General features: G+C 33.4%; 1 protein-coding gene across 4 annotated transcripts in view; it reads left to right on the top strand.

The window, feature by feature from the left end:
- The window catches only part of MBD5 (methyl-CpG binding domain protein 5), a 193,124-nt gene that overhangs the window by 52,441 nt on the left and 119,335 nt on the right, over positions 1–21,348 (top strand). Inside the window, exons 3-4 of one of the 4 annotated variants that reach the window (XM_081261072.1) lie at positions 16,158–16,233; positions 16,346–16,416. The exons of the other annotated variants lie outside the window; for them this stretch is intronic. The gene's annotated coding sequence lies outside the window, so the exon portion shown is untranslated. The remainder of the gene's footprint in view (positions 1–16,157; positions 16,234–16,345; positions 16,417–21,348) is intronic. 4 annotated transcript variants of the gene reach the window in all.

The following is a 21,348-nucleotide window of genomic DNA, read 5'->3' on the forward strand; positions in this document are numbered from 1 at the left end:
TCAAATGGATTAAGAAAACTGCACTTTGACAGTTGTTTTCATTTTTATTTTCCATGTGAAGTAGTATATGTATATAAAAATTATATACTAAAAGTTTTATGATAGAGTAGCTGGGTGCAGTGATGCAGGCCTATATTCCCAGCATCTCAGGAGGCTGAGGCAAGAGGATCTCAAGTTATAAGCCAGCCTTAGCAACTTAGTGAGGCTCTAAGCAACTGAGCAAAAACCTGTCTCCAAATAAAATATTTAAAAGGGCTAGGAATGTGGCTTGGTGGTAAGCACCTCTGGGTTCAATTCCTAGTACCAAAAAAAAAAAACTTGTTTTTAGGAGAAATATTCTTATTCTTCACATGTAAACTTAGAGAAAGGATAAGGAGAAAATTTAAATCCATAGATTAAATATATTCAGTAGATTTCAAGGAAAATAACGAAACTATAAAAGACCATTTCAGCTTCCACATATCTGTAACTATATGATTACAATGAAAAGAAATTGCAAAAGTGGTATGCATTTTTCATAATTAAAATATATTGTAAATTCTCTGAGTTTTTTTCATGTAAACAAAAAGATTGTAATTTTAGTTATTATTATTATCATCATATGTATTTACCTTTATTATAAATCAAAACTATAGTTTCTGATTATTGCTAACTACAGTGGGATTTTTCTCAAAATTGCATATACTTTTTTATTAGCAATACATTTATTTTCAGTACATATTATTTTTATCTGCTTCTGACGGTTCAGCATGCATACATATGCATATTGAAAAGAGCAATGAAAGCAAGACATTTTATTAAATAAATAATACTCCTCAAAATAACAGTTTACTTAGTAGATGATATGTTCATTTTCAGGGCACTGTCTTTTACTTAGTATAGGGTTTTTTTCATAATTTAAATGTTGTTATGATTTCTTAGTGGCTCTACAGCAATCTTTCTGCGTTTTTTTCCTATTCACAGTATTCAAAGTAGTTCGTATGACCTAGATATTGAGAATCAAGGTAGAATGTGCTGCATTGCTGATATTTACTATGAAACCTCAGAAACAGTCTGATTCTATATGCTAGAATTACAGGGTGCACCAAGTTTATTGCTGTCATTTTGAAAAGTCTCTGCCAGTCTATACAATCATTTTTAAAGTTAGAATGAAAATATTGTAAAACAATATTTTTAAATGAACAAAATTTTAAAGTAATGCTTTAATATTCCAGTTAAATGCAGCAATTGATGTTTTACTTTTTAATTATAGATCAAGCCAGATAAGAATCATGATAAATTTCCCACTCATTATTTATGAGGGAAATTAGATTATTTCCCTATATATTTAGGATCATAGTAACCTATTAAATTTAGAAATCTAACCCCAATAAGGTACAATTATTAATCAGTTGCTCTTTCCTAATTTAGAGAGAATGCTGTTAAAAGTGTTAAAAAAAAATAAAATATCATCTAGAATCTACATTACAAAAGTCTGTTCATCAGGATAGGTTAATCATATGTCGGATTGAGGTAGAGATCTCTTCAAACAAAAGCATCTTTTGCATTCAGGAAGCCATTTTCTCCCAGAAAGCTGTTTCTTTCTTTAATACTATTGTTTGAAAAACGAAACTCCAAAAATAAAAGCATTTGCACAGGTGACTGCTTTCAGGTAGAGAATCATATATGCACTTAAAGAATCTGATTTGCTTTTCTTTTCACATTGCAGAAAATTATAAAATAGAAATGACAGATTACATCACAAGTCTCAGCTGAGAAAATTAAAGCAGATATGCTAAAGATCTGCTCTATAGTTTTGTCTATCCTCTTCTTTTTTTTTCTGTCTATGACTTCTGTAAATTTAACATTTCTTATATGAGGTATAGACATTTCCACATATTAGGCAGAATTTTTATAATTTTGTACCAGATGCAAATAGAATATACTCTATTAAGGATTGGATAAATATTGAGCTAATACAGAAAGTTGCCTGATCTTGTATTCAAGGTCTAACAGAATAATCACTTGGCAAGTTGGCAGGAGAGATACGAGTATCACAAATCTGGCACGTAGAGATTTCCTTTAAGATATTGTCCACTTTTTAGATTTTTTTTTCACTTTTCAGATTTTTGTCCTCTTCTTGATAGGAAAAAAAAAATAGCTTACCAAATGCATGTATAGGTTTGTATAGCTAGAAAGAACAACAGAGTTCCAGGTCAGATGGCCAGAATCATTATTGAGAAGGTTGTAGGCTGAACAAACATTCAGTGCCTGTAATCAAAACTGAAATGCAAGGATAGAAGAAAATGAGTATGGAATGCAACTGGGTAAGGCAGAAGCTGTACAGAATCAGATGCAAGCAACAAATAAACAAATGCAAGGGAGTGGCCCATGACCAGGATTCAAATGTGGTGCAAGGCATATTAATCTTTTTGAAGAATGGGCCTGAGACACTTACTGGAACCCACTCCTATAATTTAACAGTAAATCTAGCTCTCATTTGTTTTGAGCTCCTGGTTGAATTTGTTCTTTCTTTCTTCCCAAAGTGTTTAAATTGGTAATTCATAGAACTGTCTTCTAAAAGCTGTATTATGAGGGCTGGGGATGTGGCTCAAGCGGTAGCACGCTCGCCTGGGATGCGTGCCGCCCGGGTTCGATCCTCAGCACCACATACCAACAAAGATGTTGTATTCGCCGAGAACTAAAAAAATAAATAAATATTAAAAATTCTCTCTCTCTCTCTCTCTCCTCTCTCACTCTCTCTTAAAAAATAAATAAATAAAAGCTGTATTATGAGACTAGGGAGAAAAATACCAGTTGCTAAGTAAATTTGGGGAATTAAAATATTCACATGCATGCACATCTATGCACACTCTTCTTATTTCTCTTTCAAAAAAAAACTTCTCAGAACTCCTGGGGAAAAGAATATAAACTCAACATCTCCAAAACTTGTTTGACCATCAAACATATACAGCCCTATATTGTGGAGCAGAGTGTTCCATGACACCAGTTGGGAGGAACTGTCTTCTTTGATTTAAGTTTCAATGTAGAAAATTGTAGGAAAGCAAAGTAATTTTCAAGAGGTAGCTTATGTGTTGAATGACATGGATGAATTTGTCAAATATTTGTAGCTATTCGAATTTGCACAGAACCCTGACTATGACACAAGAAAGGCTGACATTATTTATAAAGTTAGACAAATAGGAACTTAACCATACTTACTTTTTTGTGTGTGTTTTTAATAGTTCTTTATTTAGTTTTTATTTTAATTAGAGCTTTATAGTTGTACACAGTAGTTGAGTTTATCCTGACAAACTCATACATGCATAGAATTTGATTTCAGGTCATGATCACCTACTTTTACCTCCCCCTTTTCTTTCCCCTCTCCCATTCTCCTTCCTCTACTAGACTTCCTTTTGCTTGTACATTAATTTATACTTGATTGGTTCTTTATGTTATCCTTTCCTTCCTTCCTCCTTTCCTTTATTTTACTCTAGCTTCTTCATAGAAGAGAAACATTTGACCTTTGAGTTACTGAGTTTGGCATATCTCACTTAGCATGATATCTCCATTTCCATCCATTTACCAGCGAATGCCATAATTTCATCCTTTTGTATGGCTAAGTAGAACTTAATTTTATATATGTATACCACAGTTTCTTAATCCATTCATCTACTGACAGGCATTTGGGTTTGCGCCATGATTTAGCTATTGTGATTGTGCTGCTGTAAACATTGAGATGTCTTTTTTACTATAGTATGATGATTTTAGATCTTATGAAAAAATACCACAGAGTGGATAGCTGGGTCATATAGTGTTTCTATCCTGAGTTTTTTGAGTAATCTCTATACTACTTTTCAGAATGGAAATGTGCAAGTGTACGTTTCCCCCCACATCCTTGCCAGCCTTTATTTTTCATATTCTTGATCATTGCAATTCTGACTGGAATAGGATAAAATCTTAGTGTAGTTTTTATTTGCATTTCACTGATTGCTAGAGATGTTGAACATTTTTTCATATGTTTGTTGGCCATTTGTGTTTCTTCTTTTGAGAAGTTTCTGTTTAGTTCTTTCTCCCATTTATTGATTGGGTTATTTGTTTGAGGGTGTGTTAAGTTTTTTGAGTTTTTACATATTCTGGATATTAATCCCCTGAGTAGACAGCCTTGTCAAGATTTTTTCCCATTCTCTAAGCTCTCTCTTCATGCTCTTATTTCCTTTTCTGTGCAGAAGCTTTTTAATTTGATGGGATCTCACTTATTGATTCTTTATTTCTTGTGCTTTGGGGGTCTTGTTATGGAAGTCAGTGCCAGCACCAATATGATGGAATGCTGACCTACGGTTTCTTCTAGTAGTTGTAAAGTTTCTGTTCTAGTTCCTGAGTCTTTGATCCATTTCAATTTTAGTTTTGTGCAGGGTGAAAATAGGGGACTAGTTTCATTTTTCTACATACAGCTATTCAATGTTCCCAGCATCGTTTGTTTAAAAGGCCATCCTTTCTCCAAGATATGTTTTTTCATTTTTGTCAATTATCAGGTGGCATTAAGTGTGTGGGTTTGTCTTTATGTCTTCTTTTCTGTTACATTGGTCTTCATGTCTATTTTGATGTCAATACTTCATGTCTATTTTTATGCCAAAAACAATGCTGTTTTGTTACTATGGCTGTGTAATGTAATATAATATCAGATGAGGTATTGAGATGCCTCCTGCATCACTTTTCTTGCTCAGTATGCCTTTGGCTATTCTATTACTCTTCCAAATGAATCTCTTACTCTTCCAAATGAATTTTAAAAATGTTTTTTGTATTAATTCTGTGAAGAATGTCATTGGTATTTTTATGGGGATTGCACTAAATCTTTATATTATTGTGATAGAAAGATAACTAGATCATTTTTTAAATATTATATATACTATATATACATATATAGCCATTTTGACAATATTGATTCTGCCTAGTCAAGTATATGGGATGCATTTCCATTATCTAAGGTCGTCTTCAATTTTTTCTTCAGTGTTCTATAATTTTCATTGTAGAGTTCTTTTACCTTCTTGGTTAGATTAATACTCAAGTTTATTTTGTTGGTGGTGGTAGTGGTGGTGATGGTTGTTTCGTTTTGATATTATTTTGAATGGGATGGTTTTCTAATTTCTTCTTTGGCTGAGTCACTGTTGCAGTATAGAAAAGGTGTTGATTATGGGTGTTGATCATTTATCTTTCCACTTTACTAAACTCCTTTATAAACTTCAGAAATTCTCTGATAGGGTTTTTTGAGTTTTCTAGATATAGGATCATATCATCTACAAACAGATAGTTTGACTTCTTTTCCAATTTGATCCCTTTGATTTCGTTTTCTAGCCGATTACTCTGGCTAGTGTTTCAGGATTATATTGAAGGAGTGGTGAGAGTAGACAGCCTTGTCTTCTTCCTGATTTTAAAGGAAATTTTTTAGGTTTCCTCCATTTAGTATGATTTTCTCTTTGGATTTGTCATAAATGGTCTGTACACTGTTAAGTTCCTCAGTTCCTAGCTGCTTCATCATTTTTAGCATGAATGGTTGTTGGATTTTATCAAAGGTCTTTTCAGCATTTATTGAGATGATCATGTGATATTTGTCCTTAATTTAGTTTAAGTGATGAATTACTTTATTGATTTGTGTATATTGAACCAATCTTGCATCCTGGAATAAAATCCACTTGATCATGGTGTATTATCTTCTTCTTGATGTGATTTTGAATGCAATTTGCTGATATTTTATTAAGGTTTTTATGTATTTGTGTTCTTCAGGGATATTGGTCTGTAATTTTCTTTCCTGCATTTGTCTTTGTCTGGCTTTGGTATCAGGGTTATACTAGCTTCATAAAATGTATGTGGGAGTGTTGCCTCCCTTTCAATTTCATGGAATAATTTGGAAAAGACTGGTATTGGTTCTTCTTTAATGGTCTGGTAAAAAGGCAGAATGTTCTCTCTGATATCCAAATGCTAACACACAATAAGTGGGGGGATAGAAGCTCATTAGACAAAGGGGAATGAAGGGAAGGAAGGAGGGATGGGAATAGGAAAGACAATATTATGAATTGGACATAATATTCTTATGTTAACATATGAATAAATGACCAGTGTGACTCTACATCATGTTCAACCACAAGAATGGGATCCTAATTAGAATAAATTCTACTCCATGTATGTATAATATGTCAAAATACATTCTACTATCATGTATATCTAAAAAGAGCAAATTTTTAAAAATAAAAATAAAAATGTTGTAGCACTCAGCTAAAAATCCATCAGGTCCTAGAAGGCTTTTAATTACTGCTTCAATGACATTACTTGATATTGGTCTGTTTAGGTTTTCAGTATCTTCCTGATTCAATTTGGGCAGGTCATATGTGTTTCAAACTTTGTCAATATCTTCCAGATTTTCCAGTTTTTTGGAGAATAAATATTCAGAATAGGTTTTGATAATCCTCTGGATTTCAGAAGGATCTGTGGGGATATCTCCTTTTTCATCTCTGATCTTGTTGATTTGTCTACTCACTCTTTCTTTTAGTTAATTTAACTACAGGCTTGTCAATCTTGACCTTTTCAAAGAACTAACTTCATTGTATTGATACTGGGTATTGTTTTCTGATTCTCAATTTTATTTTTTTATTTTTTAGCTCTGATCTTAGTTATTTCCTGTTATTTACAGGTTTTGGAGTGAGTTTATTTTTCTTTTTCCAAGGTCTTGAGGTAGAGCATACTCTTATTTATTTGGTATCTATTTTTTTTAATGTAGGGACTCAGTGCTATAAATTTTCCTCTTAGAATTGCTTTCATACTGTCCCAGAGAACTTGATATGTTGTATTTCTGTTCTCCTTCATTTCTAACAATTTCTAGATTTCTATTCTCATTTCTTCTTTGACCCATTCTTCTTTTAAGAGAGAATTGCTCAATCTCTTGTGTGTTAATGTGGTTTCTATTCTTTTTCATGCTGTTGATTTCTTGCTTAATTCCATTATGATCAGATAGAATACATGAGATTATATCTATTTTTGTCTTTTGGGGGTTTTTTATTTGTTTGTTTGTTTTGTATTTGCTAAGATTTTCTTTTTGGTCTACGATATGATCTATTTTTTTAAAACTTTCATGTGCAGCTGTAAAGAAGATAAATTCAGCTGTTTAAGGGTAGAATATTCTGTAGATGTACATTAGGTTCATTTAATTTGTAGTGTTGCTTGTTGGAGATTTCTTTATTGATTTTATGTTTTGGTGACTTGTATATTGGTGGTAAGTGTGTATTGAAATCACCCAGTATTATTGTGTTGGGGTCTTTGTAGGATTTAACATCAGGAACTATTTTTCCATGTAATTGGGTATGTTTACATTTGGGTCATAAATGTATACTATTTTATATCTTCTGTTGGGGTTTTCCCCTTTCCTAGGATGTAGTGGCTTTCTTTGTCTCTTTTGGCAAATTTTTGCTTAAAATCTGCTTTGTCAGATATTAGAATAGCTATTCCAGCTTGTTTTCTTGGCCCATATGCATGGAATATTTTTTCCAAACCTTTTACTTTCACCCTATGGACGTTCTTGCTTATAAAATGAATCTCTTGTAAACAACATATATAGTAGGATATTGTTTTTTGATCCATTCTGCTAATCTGTGTCTTTTAATTGGGGAGTTAGGACCGTTAGCATTCAATATTGATATGGATATGTGTTTGTGATTGCCTGCCATTTTGGTATTTTCCTATATTTTATCCTGTCTTGATAATCATTTAGTGGATTATTTTTCTACTGAATTTCCTCTTTTGGGGAGATTTGGAAATTGTTTTATAGTTCCTCTGTGTGCAGTTTATCTTTGAAAGTATTCTTTGTAGTGCTGGATTTGTGGTCAAGAACTTTTAGTTTATTCTTGTCATGCAAAGTTTTTATTTCCTGCTCAAAATTGAAACTGAGCTTTTCTGGGTATAGTAGTAATCTTGGCTATCAGTCATTTTCTTTTAGGGCTTCGTATCTTATTCTGGGCCCTCCTAGATTTTGGTGTCTGAACTGAGAAATCAGCAGTGAGCCTTATCAGTTGGCTGTAAATGTGACCTGATGTTTCTCTCTTGAAGCTTTTAATATTCTTATTTTCTATATTATGCATTTTGATTATGTCTTAGTGAAATTTTCATTTGATTAGATCTGTTTGGGGTCCTGTTAGCCTCCTGTATGTAGTTGTCTACCTCATTTCTGATTTGGGAAAAGTTTTTTCTGACTATCTCATTAAAAATGTTCTTAATGCCTTTACCTTGCATCTCCATATTCTCTTCTATCTCAATGATACTCAGGTTTGGTCTTTTAATGTTGTCCAAGAATACTTGTATATTCTGGTCATGTTCTGTAATTTTATTTTTCCTTTTATTGCATTCTGTGTACTGAATATCATATACCCTGGCCTGCCTTTATGGCATGCCTTTATGTCTTCAAGGGCTGAGGTTCTATTTTCTATGCATCTAATCTGTTAGTGATGTCCTCAAGTGATCTTTTAATTTGATTATATCTCATTTCTTGGAGTTCTCCTTGGTTTCTTTTCACTATTTTTTATTTCTTTATTAAAATTGTCTTTCATCTCCTGTAATTGCTCTCTTAATTCCTTCCTTAGATCTTCTTTTAGTTCATTGAGCATTTTAATAATCCATTTTTTATAATCTTTCTCTGGGCTTTCATCTACCTCACTATCAGTAGAATCCTTTGTTGGGATATTGTTGATGTTGGGCGGAGATATTTGCTTTTTTCCTCATGTTTTCAGACATGTTGGATTTGCGCATCAATTGAGGTAGATACCCCTATCTCTTTTGTGTGTGTGTGTGTGTGTGTCCTTCACTACTGTGACTAAAAGACCTGACAAGAGCAACTTTAGAGGAGGAGCAGTTTAGTTGGGGCTCACAGTTTCAGATTCCTCAATTTATTTCTCAGGGCTTGAGTTGTCAGAACATCATGGAGGAAGAGTGTGGCTGAGAGCATCACATCAGGAAGCAGAGAGTGAGTCTCCATTTACCAAGTCCAAAATTTATACCCTAAAGTCATGTCCCCAATTACCCACCTCCTCCAGCCACACTTATCTGCCTTCAGTTACCACTCAGTTAATCCCTATTAGGAAATTAATTCATTGATTATGTTAAGGCTCTTATAACCCAATCATTTCACTTCTAACTCTTCTTGAGTTTTTTGAGGCCACCTCATATCCAAACCATAAAAATGTATAATTATCTTATTTATTCCTGGACTTCCGTCTGCTTTTGATGTATGAGCAGATGCCAAGGGGTGGGACCTGAGTTCCCTCTTGGATTGTTCTTCCTGTGTCCTTGTTGTTGATTCCCCTGCCCCCTCACTTCATTGAGTTGGAATAATGTCTGGGAATGTTTAGTTCAGCAGAAGAGTCTCTAACCTGTGAACATTTATTGTCCCTGTTGGTTCCCAGCACCTCACAGAATGAGTGAATTAATAGTAACAACTGTTGCAAACAGACCAAACATTAAAGTAAATGCCCGATTCCTACTATGATATCTTCAACATTAATTACCTTCAATAAACAGGAATGGTGGGTTCGGCAATTGTCAACAGTAAAAACAATGACCATGAACTAGAACTGGTTTTAAAGCAAACAGCAGGTGTCAACTATATCATCCACAGCAGTAATGATTATGTTAGCATTAATGGTGGGAGCAGCATTTATATAAACCATTTAATTCTGAAAGATGGTAAAAATGCAGTTAGTTAATTAGGGGAAAAGAATTATGTCAGTAAGTTAGAGAAGAGTTAATTTCTAAAAATGAACAGAGAATGCAGAAGAGATGTAGCAGGTGATGTTTATACGGAATGAGGGGGAAAATGGGGAAGCAAGGAATTGAGAGAGAGCAATAGAATGTGGCTGATAGCAGGAGAAGATTAGGAGAAATAGAAATAAGAGAAATAAACAAATGAAAACAAAACAAAACAAAAATATACATTTCAAAAAGCCCAAACCCTCAAAAGACTGCTAGGAAAAATAATTACATTTCAAAAATGCTAAAAATGGGAGAAAAAAAATATATATATATCCCCACCAATCAACACAGCCGGAATTCACACATGTGCATACACACACACACACAGAATAAAAATATATTAAAAATTGTAGCGCGGTGGCAGAGCACTTGCCTAGCATGTGTGAGGTACTGGGTTCGATCGTTAGCACCACATAAAAATAAAACAAAATAAAGGCATGCTGTCCATCTACAACTACAAAAAAATTTTCTTAAATAAAAATAATTTTTTTTAAAAAAGAACCAAAATCTTAATGAAGAATGAAGGAATCATCTGCACTGAGGTGGTCAAAAAATTGACCAGATTAGATGGTCAGTATGTCCCATGTCCTTCTTTCTAATTCTTCTTCAGTTTGTCCTGATAGAGCAAGAGATGAGAGTTGTTAACCCCTTCCTGTTTTTGTGTTGTTCTCTGAGTTACCAGTCAAGAGTGGCCTAGGATTGAAGCTGTTTGATAAAAGACTCAGCTTCCCTTCTCACCAGCATGAGGTGGGATGAGTCAGGAAGTACTGTCAGTTGGCATTTTGTCCATTTGAACCAGTTTGGTGCACTCCCAGGTACAATTTCTGCAGAGTTCTGTTAGGGAAGTTCAAGTAGGTGGGGCTTAGGTCTAATCAAGTCTCAGGGGCTTTGTTGAGTGGGGCCTGCTGTGGAGAGATTTGATTGACAGGCCCCTATGGCTTGACAATTGCTGATCTCTGATGTAGGTCTGTTTCTCAGGAGCCTCCCAAGAAATCCATTTGTGGGGCTAGGGAACCAGTCCTCCACTCACTGCTACCCAAGAGCACACCTTGAACGTATTGACCCCCACTCCCTCAAACTCCCAGACTGCTTCATCTGGTCATGTGAACTGCCAGACACAAAGGAGAAGTTGTAAGGCTCTCCTTCGCCCTTCTGACTCAAATCCCCATAGATACACTCTTCACAGGGCCTGTTTTACTCACATTCCACGAGGCCTAGTCTAGGTCACACTAGGCGATATACACCTGCTAGGATATTATGACTGTGTTGCCCTGATTTCCGGGTCCTGCATCATTGTAGCAGCGATCACCCCAAGATGGCTCTCACCTCACCACTCCATGGCTGATTGAGATACAGAGTGTATTTTTTTCAAGCACTAGCATGCAGTGCAGACTCTGAGTCAGCTAAGATTAGGCTGCAATTTTGAGCTCAGGTTTTTTGGTACCAAAACTATGTTCTCCCATTCTGGTGAATATCCGCGGGTCACTCACATGTATTTGTTCTCCTTTGTTTATTGTACCCGAATTTCTGAGTACTTGAGCAACTTTGAGTGTCCAACATTAAATTTTAGTGAAATCCCTCTTTCACCTACCCTGCCAAAAAGCTACACACCTGCTGCTTTGGTCCAAGCCATGATGCAGCTTAGGATGCAGCTTTACTCAGTCATCTTTTGTCTCACATACTTATTTTTAAAAACATATTGCTGATACCTTCTTTTGGGCAGCAATCACTGTATTAATAAGAGCATCAAGACTTGTTTCACATTAATTATCCAGGAGATATGCATTTTTCTATTCTGGATCTGCCATCAGCTATCTATAATACATTAAAATGCAAGTGTGGCTGGGCACATGGCACATGCTGTAATCCCAGTGGCTCGTAAAGCTGAGGTAGGAGGATTGTGAGTTCAAAGCCAGCCTCAGCAATTTAGTGAGGCCCTGAGCAACTCAGCAATACCCTGTGTCTAAATGCATATGACCTCTAAGAGTTACTAGGTGCTATTCATTGGCTGTGATCAAGTTTAAAACTATAATATTAAAAAGGGCTGTGGAGCTGGCTTAGTGGTTAAGCATACCTGGATTCCATCCCTGGTACCAAAAAAAAAAAAAAAAAAAAAAAAAAATTCAAATGTGGTGGTACACATGCTTTCAACACATGAGACTTTGGGAGGCATTCCAGATCCAAACAATAACACCACTCTATAAAGATAATTGGTTATCTATTACATTGAGAAACATGTTTCCTTAAAATGAATTTCTTTGTTCAAGAAGTTGCCTAGTTTTTTATACTCGCTTTGTGTCATAAATTATGTTTGTTTTTATTTTTAAAATGTAATAATTATTGAAATATGCTCAATTTTAAATATTTTACTATGTCACATTTTTTAAACCTGGTACAAAATGTATATTTACATTGTTTTAATTTCCTTACTTTTCTCAAAGTATAAATTCTGCTTTCTTTGTGCTTATAAGCTATCTGATCTTTATTCCCAGAAATGTAATATTGTATTTTTCTGTTCAGCAGTGAAAATTACTTTTTGGTTGTTTCAACAATGAGAATTGGTAACTACAACAAAAATCCAGAGACTAAATTATACTATGATATATTTTTAAAAGATATTTGCCATTAGACAGGAGGAAAAGACAGTTATACATTCAGGCATCATTATAATTCAGAGATGTGATAATATTTTAATCTATGAATTTAAACAAAAGCAAAAAGTGTAGGTAAAAGGAGTAAACTAAGGATCAAGTATTTATAAATATATGAGAATGTTTGACTCAGGATTCCAAAATTGTTTGATGCTTCTGTGTAAGGAGGAGTATTATTGTTAACATTATAATTATGAAGAAAAATAAAGGATTGTTTCCTCATGGAAAATTTAGTAGCTTTCTAAGAAAAGGGAATTTTAAGTATTTCAGAAAATGAATTATTTATCTGCTGTATCTTAGTTTTTTTAATTCCACCAAAAATTTTATAGTCTACATTAAAAATGTACTGAGTAAAACATGTTAATACTATTCTTGCCCTTTAACATCCATATAATTTCTATGAGAAAATGATTACATATTATGTAAAATTATTTTATAGAAATCTGATTAACTTTGTTAAATTATTTTATAGAATTAAATCTCAGAGTCTTTATTTACAACAGAAAGGATTCAGCATCAGTATCAACCTACTCTTTTCTCTCATTGAGTTTTTTTTTTTTTTAGCAAGATAGTAACTGTCTCACACCAGGATATAAAGCTAGAATTCTTACTGTAACATATTAAAAAAGAAAAACTTATTTTTTGCTGTCTTTCTGTAATTTGAATATAAGGTTACACCATATCAACAACTAACAGATGGAGAAAAATAATGCTCTAAGAAGCTAGGCTATAAATACTAGATTAATTCCAGAAATTTAGAATTCTCAGTATTTTTCTAAGACTTCCCTAGACAATATGATTTTTTGTCGGAAATTTATAATTTAGAATATAAAAGAAGGGCACAGAATTTTAACTTAAGGTCTGTTTATTATGTCAGATTGTCCTTATTGTCTTATATTTAATGTGAAAATCATTTCTGTTTCTCTGAACTCTTAACTTGTAGGAATAACTTTATCAGGAATATTTAAGTGATTTTTTTCTCTACCCTTATTGAGTTACATATAGTGACCTGCCTATAAAATATCCACATATTAAATTCACCATTCATGTTAGAATGAAATGCCCTTTTGAAAAGCTGCTTTAGCTTGTACTTATTCATTCATTCAGCTTAAATATTATACATATATGTAGTAGATATTGTGGTTGATCTAAACCAATAGACATAGATGACAGAGTTTCCATTCTCAAGAGAAACCAGAGAACCATGACAATGCAATATAATGTGATAAAGGTAAGCATAATGTGCTGTGGAGGTGTACATAATAAGAGCACTGAACCCATACTGTGTAGGCAGTTGTGGAAATCAATTAATTTGATTACATAAAATTGGACTAGAAAAATATGAAGTGAATTTTATGATCCAAGTCAGGATTTTTTCCTGTGTATGTTTTTTTGTTTGTTTGTTTTGTGATGCTGGGGATCAAACCCAGGACTTCATGCCTGCTAGGCATCTGTTCTACTACTGACTAAGCTACATCCCCAGCCCAACCAAATTACTTATTATTTCAAGATAAGCATAAGTCTTATTAATAAGTGTGCCAATTTATTGAATGTCTATAATATGCTAAATGTTAACAAATTCAATCTTATTATCATTCATGAGGTGTCTAAAATCATAATAATAATAGAGTTTTTTTCTTAAGAAATATTTGTCTTATTTTTTTCCATTTGTTCAGCTCTTTCCAATTCAAGCCACACTACTCACTCATACCATAGACTTTTAGAGGGACTTGGGGAAAAGAATATTAATGCAAATCAATCCTTTTCTACTGAAAATACAACTCAGAATCATGGTTTACTAATTAATGATTGTTGGATTATTAACTTACTGTTGTGTGTAGAGGACAATAAATCATGATCATAAGTCCTCTTTCTAGTAGGAAAGTGTTATGATTTATTGTTTCTAAAAGGTACTAGTGGTGAATTGGAGAAACAGTCTTGAATAAAGAATGGAAATTGCCAAAATAAAAATAATAAAATAAAGAAAAATGGTAATACAGGTTAAAGATATAAGATAAGAGACTGGGAGAGAGATTACCAAAGTGAATATGAGTCTACCTGAAATAAGTTTAAGACAGTAGAGTGGGTTCATGAGTGGGCTCAAAAGTTTGAGGATTGTGATAGTTTAGTATCATGATAAAAAGACAATGCAAAGTCACTTGTACTTGAAGTTGGAGTGTTGAGCATTCATTGTTAGTTTCTACAGTTCTTCCTCTGAATTTCCAGTGATTTATGCTATTAGTGAACTGATGAAAATAATTTAACCTTTAAGCAGTTGAATTTAACTCTCTGTAGTGTAATGAAGACTTGTATCTTTTCTTTTAGTCACATATTGGAAAGAACACACTTTAAACTGAAAAGTGAAAAATCAGTTTTGTAATACTACAGGAAAGCAAAATGTTCTATTTATATGGATGTGTACATATTTATATGTATGCATGTATATATGTGTATGTATGTATGCATATGTATACACATATATCTCCAGTAATAGACCATAGACTTTCTTGAACACACTCTTAGAACCTGTAGGATTTTGAAAACTAACAGTACAGATATTGTATAAATATGGATCATGGTTTAAATTTTAAAATGGACAAGCTTCTGTCCATAAATTACCTTTTTTTTTTGAGACCCTGGGATGAGTTAAATATATCAGAAAACTGTTAATGAAAACACAAACCAAATAAGCTACTCTTTAGTCATCAGGTGACTATATTCCTTTTAAAAAAAATGTTTACTAGTTAGAATTACTCATAACATTTTAATTGACTTTGTGACTCTTCCCTGTAAACGCTCTCCTTGTTCAGTACATTTCTTTAAAGGATGAATCTAGGCCTACCTGATTTCAATATTGACATAAACACTGGAATACTTAATTAGGTTGGAATGAACTACCAGATGTCAATTTGCCGAACTCAGAATGCTGCACACAGGCTCACATACTTGTTTCTAACAAAATAAGTACACACAAACATACATGGTTTCCATATATATTTTTGCTACAAAGTCACATAGAGGAGGGAACAACTCTGAATGTACATATCAATGTTTAATAATCCTCAATTATATCATCTCTTACAATGTAAAAGACCCTTACGCAGTATTAAACAGTAAGAGACCCCATTCTGTTTTTCTTTTTATGTCTACTTGTTCATTTATTTGTAACTGCTATAAATTAGTAGGTTAATAAGTGCTTATTATAGTTAGCTAATAAGTACATTTTCTACGAATATCATAAAATGTAAAATGATAGTAAAAAGAAGAAAATTAAGGTCCTGCAGACCTTCCAGTTAAATGTTTTCCAATAGTAGGAAAGCCTAAAGCATGGCTCATTTGCTCCCTTACCCTGAATTAAGTTTGGGAGGACAGACTACCTCCTCTCTGGACTCTGGGATACTGGAGAAGATGATCTCTCAGGCAGATGTACAAATAGGTACAATAGATACAAAATAATGATAGTGCAGATTATGCTATCCTCTTGCCAATATTGGTGATCTACTCCTATAGACCCAAATGCTCGGAGACTGAGGTAGGAGGATTGTTTGAGCCCAGGAGTTCTAGATCAGCTTGGACAACATAGCAAGACTTCATCTCAAAACACAAATAACGAAACACTGTTTTCTTAACTTGTCATGTCTAGCTTCCTTTCTGCTATACATACATATGACTATACTTGTATTTATTCTTTTACTCTTATATGTGCTTTCTTCTTTTTTAATATTTATTTTTTAGTTATAGGTGGACACAATATCTTTATTTTATTTTTATGTGGTGCTGAGGATCGAACTCAGTACCTCACACATACTAGGTGAGAGCTCTACCTTTGAGCCACAACCCCAGCTCCATGTGCTTGCTTCTTTTTTTTTTTTAAGAGAGAGAGAGAGAGAGAGAGAGAATTTTTTAAAATATTTATTTTTCAGTTTTCGGCGGACACAACACCTTTTGTTTGTATGTGGTGCTGAGGATCAAACCCGGGCCGCACGCATGCCAGGTGAGCTCACTACCGCTTGAGCCACATCCCCAGCCCCATGTGCTTGCTTCTTAACATCAGAAAACACTGTTTTAAATAGTTGATAACTTGCCAACTTATTGGTATTGTTTTGAATTTGTTTAACTTTAAACTAACATTATTCAATACCTGCTATGTATAAATATTATGTTACGTATTGATTTTGAATGCCATAACCTTGGACTTTTCAGAGTATAATACACATCAGTAATGAAAGTACTATAAGCACAAGATCCAAAACACTGATTTGACAATAAAATGACACAGACCTACTGCTGAATCTTTAGGCACTTTTTTCAAAAGAATTTGGAGAGGACATATATTTTTACATTATACATTCTCAGTTGAGATTCCTTATTACAAACAACATAATCCTTCTGGGCCAACTTAACAAAAAAGGAACATTTTAAAGTAGCTAATAGACATCAGCAGAACCAGAGACAGTTCTGATGTTGCCTAGTCAGTGCCATTGTGTAAACACACTCCAGGAGCTAATCTACCAAAAACACTATTTTCACTGGCACTCAGAACCTATGATGCATTGGTGTGAATACCACTATCATCCCTTCTTCCAAAAAAGCAAATCTCCAGAAGAGTTACATCATTAGGTTGTTGACTTCCAATTTAAAAATCACACTCTGGGTTTGATTGCTAGGGCCTGGGATACTTACCTAGCTCTAAGACATACTGGGAATGTTAGTTTTCTGATTTATGCTTTAAGAAGATTGGAGTCATGTTGTAGGAAATTACTAAAATACAAAGAAAAAGTTCAAAATCTTGGGTGACTGCATGTGACAGATGTCCACAGATACTAGTGAACTAGATTAATTTTTATCTTAAATCTTCATTGTGTCACTATAAATACCAGGAGTCAGATACAGGTCACTGTCATTCTCTGGAAAATATATCCCTATTTTTATCTTCAGCAATCATTGAAATTATTTTCTTAGTAGGTCACTTCCACCAACAGCTTCTTTAACCATCATCATTCACTGCTTAAACTGAAAGGGAGAAGCACATCTGGGATTGTAATAAAGGGTTTCTCAAACTTGGCATTGACATTTTGGAATGAAAAATAGTTATTGGATGTTTACTTGTATATTGCAGGATGTTCCTCTTTCTGCTACATGCCAATAGCGCACATGCTTACTCACCCACAGTGATATCAAAGTTGTCTTCCCTGTGGGAGTTCCAAGGAAAGATTCTGGGGTACTGGTTTTATTCTTTTATTTAGAATGATTCTAGTTACCTGGATACATTCACTTTGTAAAAATATATCAACTCTACGTGTTTGATTTATACTTTTTAACGGTTTATATTTCAATAAAATGAATTTACAAGGGAAAAAGTTGTCTTCAGATGTTGTCAAATGTCCTTTAGAGTATTAAATCATTACTAGTTGAGAAACACTAAGAAAACTATGTCCCTGCTTAGTGGGCAATTAAAAGATGTTTCAAAATGACATAAAATAGGAAAAAAAAGATAAATACATGAAAAAAATGTGAATTTGTAGACTAAAATACAAAATTCTAAGGCTAGTCACAGACTTCCAAAGGCCAAATAGAAGAAAATGAAGGATAGACATTATTTATAGAGATAATGGCTAACAGAGCATGAAGATGCCCAACTGTAATCCTAATGACTTAGGAGGCTGAGGCAGGAAGATCTCAAGTCCAAAACCATCCTGGGAAACTAGGTAGACCCTTTCTCAAAAAAAAAAAAAAAAATACCCGGAGATGTAGCTCAGTAGTAGAGTGTCCCTGGGTTCCATCCCAGTACAACACACACAAAAAAATAGTAATAATAATTATTATTACTATTAATTAATTATTATTATTATTTTCCAGAAATAGTAAACAGAGGTCCAGAAATAATGGAAGCACAATGTATATAGCAAGTAAGAGAAGGGAAAAGAAATCCATACTTTGTATTAGCATGGTTAAAATGCAGCTCACCAAAGATGAGAAAAGATAATAAAAAACAACCTAGGTACAAAAACACAGACCTCCTGAAGAGAAACTAGGAAATGAACAACAAACTTCTCAAAGACCTTAAATGGAAGCTAGGGGGAAAAAAAAACGAAGAAGAAGAAATATTTTTTTTTTAATTAACACATATTTATTTGCATATTTACAAAATACATTATGATATTTCAATATATACATACAATGTGTACTGATCAAATCAGGGTGATTAACATTTCTGTCTCCTTGTCATTTCTTTATATTTGGATCCTTCAAGCTCTTCTAGTTCTTCGTAAAATAGGTTATTGTGAACTATAGTTACCCTACTGAGCCATAGAACCCTAGTATTTATTCCTCCTAGCTGTGTCTTGGTACTCATTATCCATCCTCCCCTATCCCTCTAACCCCCTGTCCTTCCCAGCCTCTATTAGTCTTCTACAGTCATCTAATTTGAAATCAGCACTTTTAACTTCTTTATATGAAAACATGCAGTATTTGTCTTTCTGTGTTTAACTAATTTCACTTAGCATAATGTCTTATAGTGAAAGTTAGTTTGCCACAAATGACAGGATTCCATTCATTTTATGACCAAATAGTGTTTTGTTGTGTATACACACACACACACACACACACACACACACACACACGTGTTCCTAATCCATTCATCCATCAACGGACACCTATAATGATTCCATATCATGTCTGTTGGGAATATGCTGGAGTAAGCCAGGGATTACAGGTATTCTTTGAAATGTTGGTTTCATTTCCTTTGGATACATACTCAGAAACAGTAGAACTGGTAATATGATAGATCTATTTTTAATTTTCTGAAGAACTTTTATACTCTTCTTCACAATGCTATGATAATTTACATTCCCACCAATGATAGATTCCCTTTTCTGCCACATCCTTGCCATCATTATTTTTATTCTTTGATAATAGTCATTCTGACTGAGGTGAGGAGCTATCTCTTTGTGGTTTTGATTTACATTTTTATGATTGCTAGTGTTGAGTATTTTTCGTATATTTTTTGGTCATTTATATTTCTCATTGTGGGAAATGTCTATTCATATCATTTGTCCATTTTTAATTGTATCATTTATTTTTTGTCTTTTTTTTAATTTCCTAGTATATTAATTAATCCTTTGTCAGATGAATAGTTTGAAAGTATTTTATGCCATTCTATAGGTGACTACACTGTTGACTGTTGTTTGGATATGCAGAAGCTTTCAAGTTTGATTTAATCACATTTCTATTGCTTTTGTTGATTGTGCTTTTGGGGTTTTATCAAAAAAATCATAGTGTATATATGTTGTAGTATTTCCCTTATTTTCTTCTAGTAGTTGCATAGTTTCAGGTCTTACATGTATAGATCTTTGATCCATTTTTAATCAGTTTTTTTTACATGGTGAGAGATACATGGTCAAGTTTCATTGTTCTATATGTAGATATCCAGTTTTCCCAGCAACGTTTACTAAGAAGGCTGTCCTTTCTCCAATGTGTATTTTGGGCACCTTTGGTAAGAATCAGTTGGCTGCAGATTCATAGATATGTCCCTGGGTTCTCTGTTGTGTTCCATGTTGGATGTGTCAATTTTGATGCCAGTACCATGCTGTCTTTGTTACTACAGCCCTGCAGTATGTCTTTGGTTCAGGTATTATGATGCCCTCAACTTTGTTCTTTTTTCCTCAAGATTGCTTTCAACTATTCAGGGTACTTTGTGCTTTAATAGGTATATTAGGACTATTTTTTTTCTATTTCTGTGAGGAATGTCATTGGTGTTTTGATAGGGATTGCATTGAGTTTGTAAACTGATTTGGGTAATATGAACATTTTAACACAATATTCATTCTTTCAATTTGTGAACATAGGAGTTCTTTCAATTTTTATGAGTCATCTTCAATTTCTTTCATCATTATTTTGTAATTTTCATTGTAGAGGCCATTTACTTCCTTGGTTAAATTTATGTTTGATATTGCTGTTTATAAATGCTCCAGATTTTTATTTGGTTTTGTAATCTGCAACTTTATTGAATTTTTTATCAGTTCAAGCAGTCTTTTGATGAAATCTTTAAGGTTTTCTGTATGTAGAATAACCATATCTATAAATGGGAATAATTTAACTTCCTTCTTATTTGAATGTCTTTTATTTTTTGTCTTTTCTAATTGCTCTAAAACTTCAGTCCTATACCGGAGAATTATGGTTAAAAAAAGAAAAAATGGTAAATGTCTTTCTCCAGATAGAGGCAATGCTTTTGGGTTTTCTTCATTCAGTATGATGTTGACTATAAATTTGTCATACACTGGAAGTACTCTATTGAGATGTGTTTTTTCTATACTAATTAATTCAAAGTTTATATCATGAAGGGATATTGAATGTTATTAAGTGTTTTTTCTGTGTCTCATATTGTGTTGATATCCTGTATTATGTTTATTGATTTGTGTATATTGTACTATCCTTACATCACTGGGATAAATTCCACTTAATCATGGTCAATGGTATTTTACATACGCTGTTGAATTCAATTTTATAGTATTTTGTTGAGAATTTTTGCATCTGTTTTCATCAGGGATATTGTCCTATCTGGTTAGGTATCAGGGTATTGCTGGCCTCATAGAATGAGTTTAAGAGAACTCCCTCTCTTTCAATTTTTTGGAATGGTTTAAAAAGAATTGGTGTTAGTTTTTTTTTTTAAGATTTCGGTAGAATCCAACAGCGAAGTCATCATTCTTGGGCTTTTCTTTGTTGGAAGACTTTTTATTAAGGAATAAATCTCATCTCTTGTTATTGGTCCTTTCAGGTTTTCTTCCTGATTCAATTTCAGTAGGTTATATTTGTCTTGAAATTCATCCGTTTCTCCTAGGTTTTCCAATTTGTTGGCTTATAGTTGTTCTTACTAGTCTCTGATGATCCTTTGTATTTCTTTGGAATCAGTTTTAATGTCTCCTTT

The sequence above is a fragment of the Spermophilus citellus genome (genome assembly GCF_964194105.1).
Source record: "Spermophilus citellus genome assembly, chromosome: 11".
In the NCBI taxonomy this organism is placed as follows: domain Eukaryota; kingdom Metazoa; phylum Chordata; class Mammalia; order Rodentia; family Sciuridae; genus Spermophilus; species Spermophilus citellus.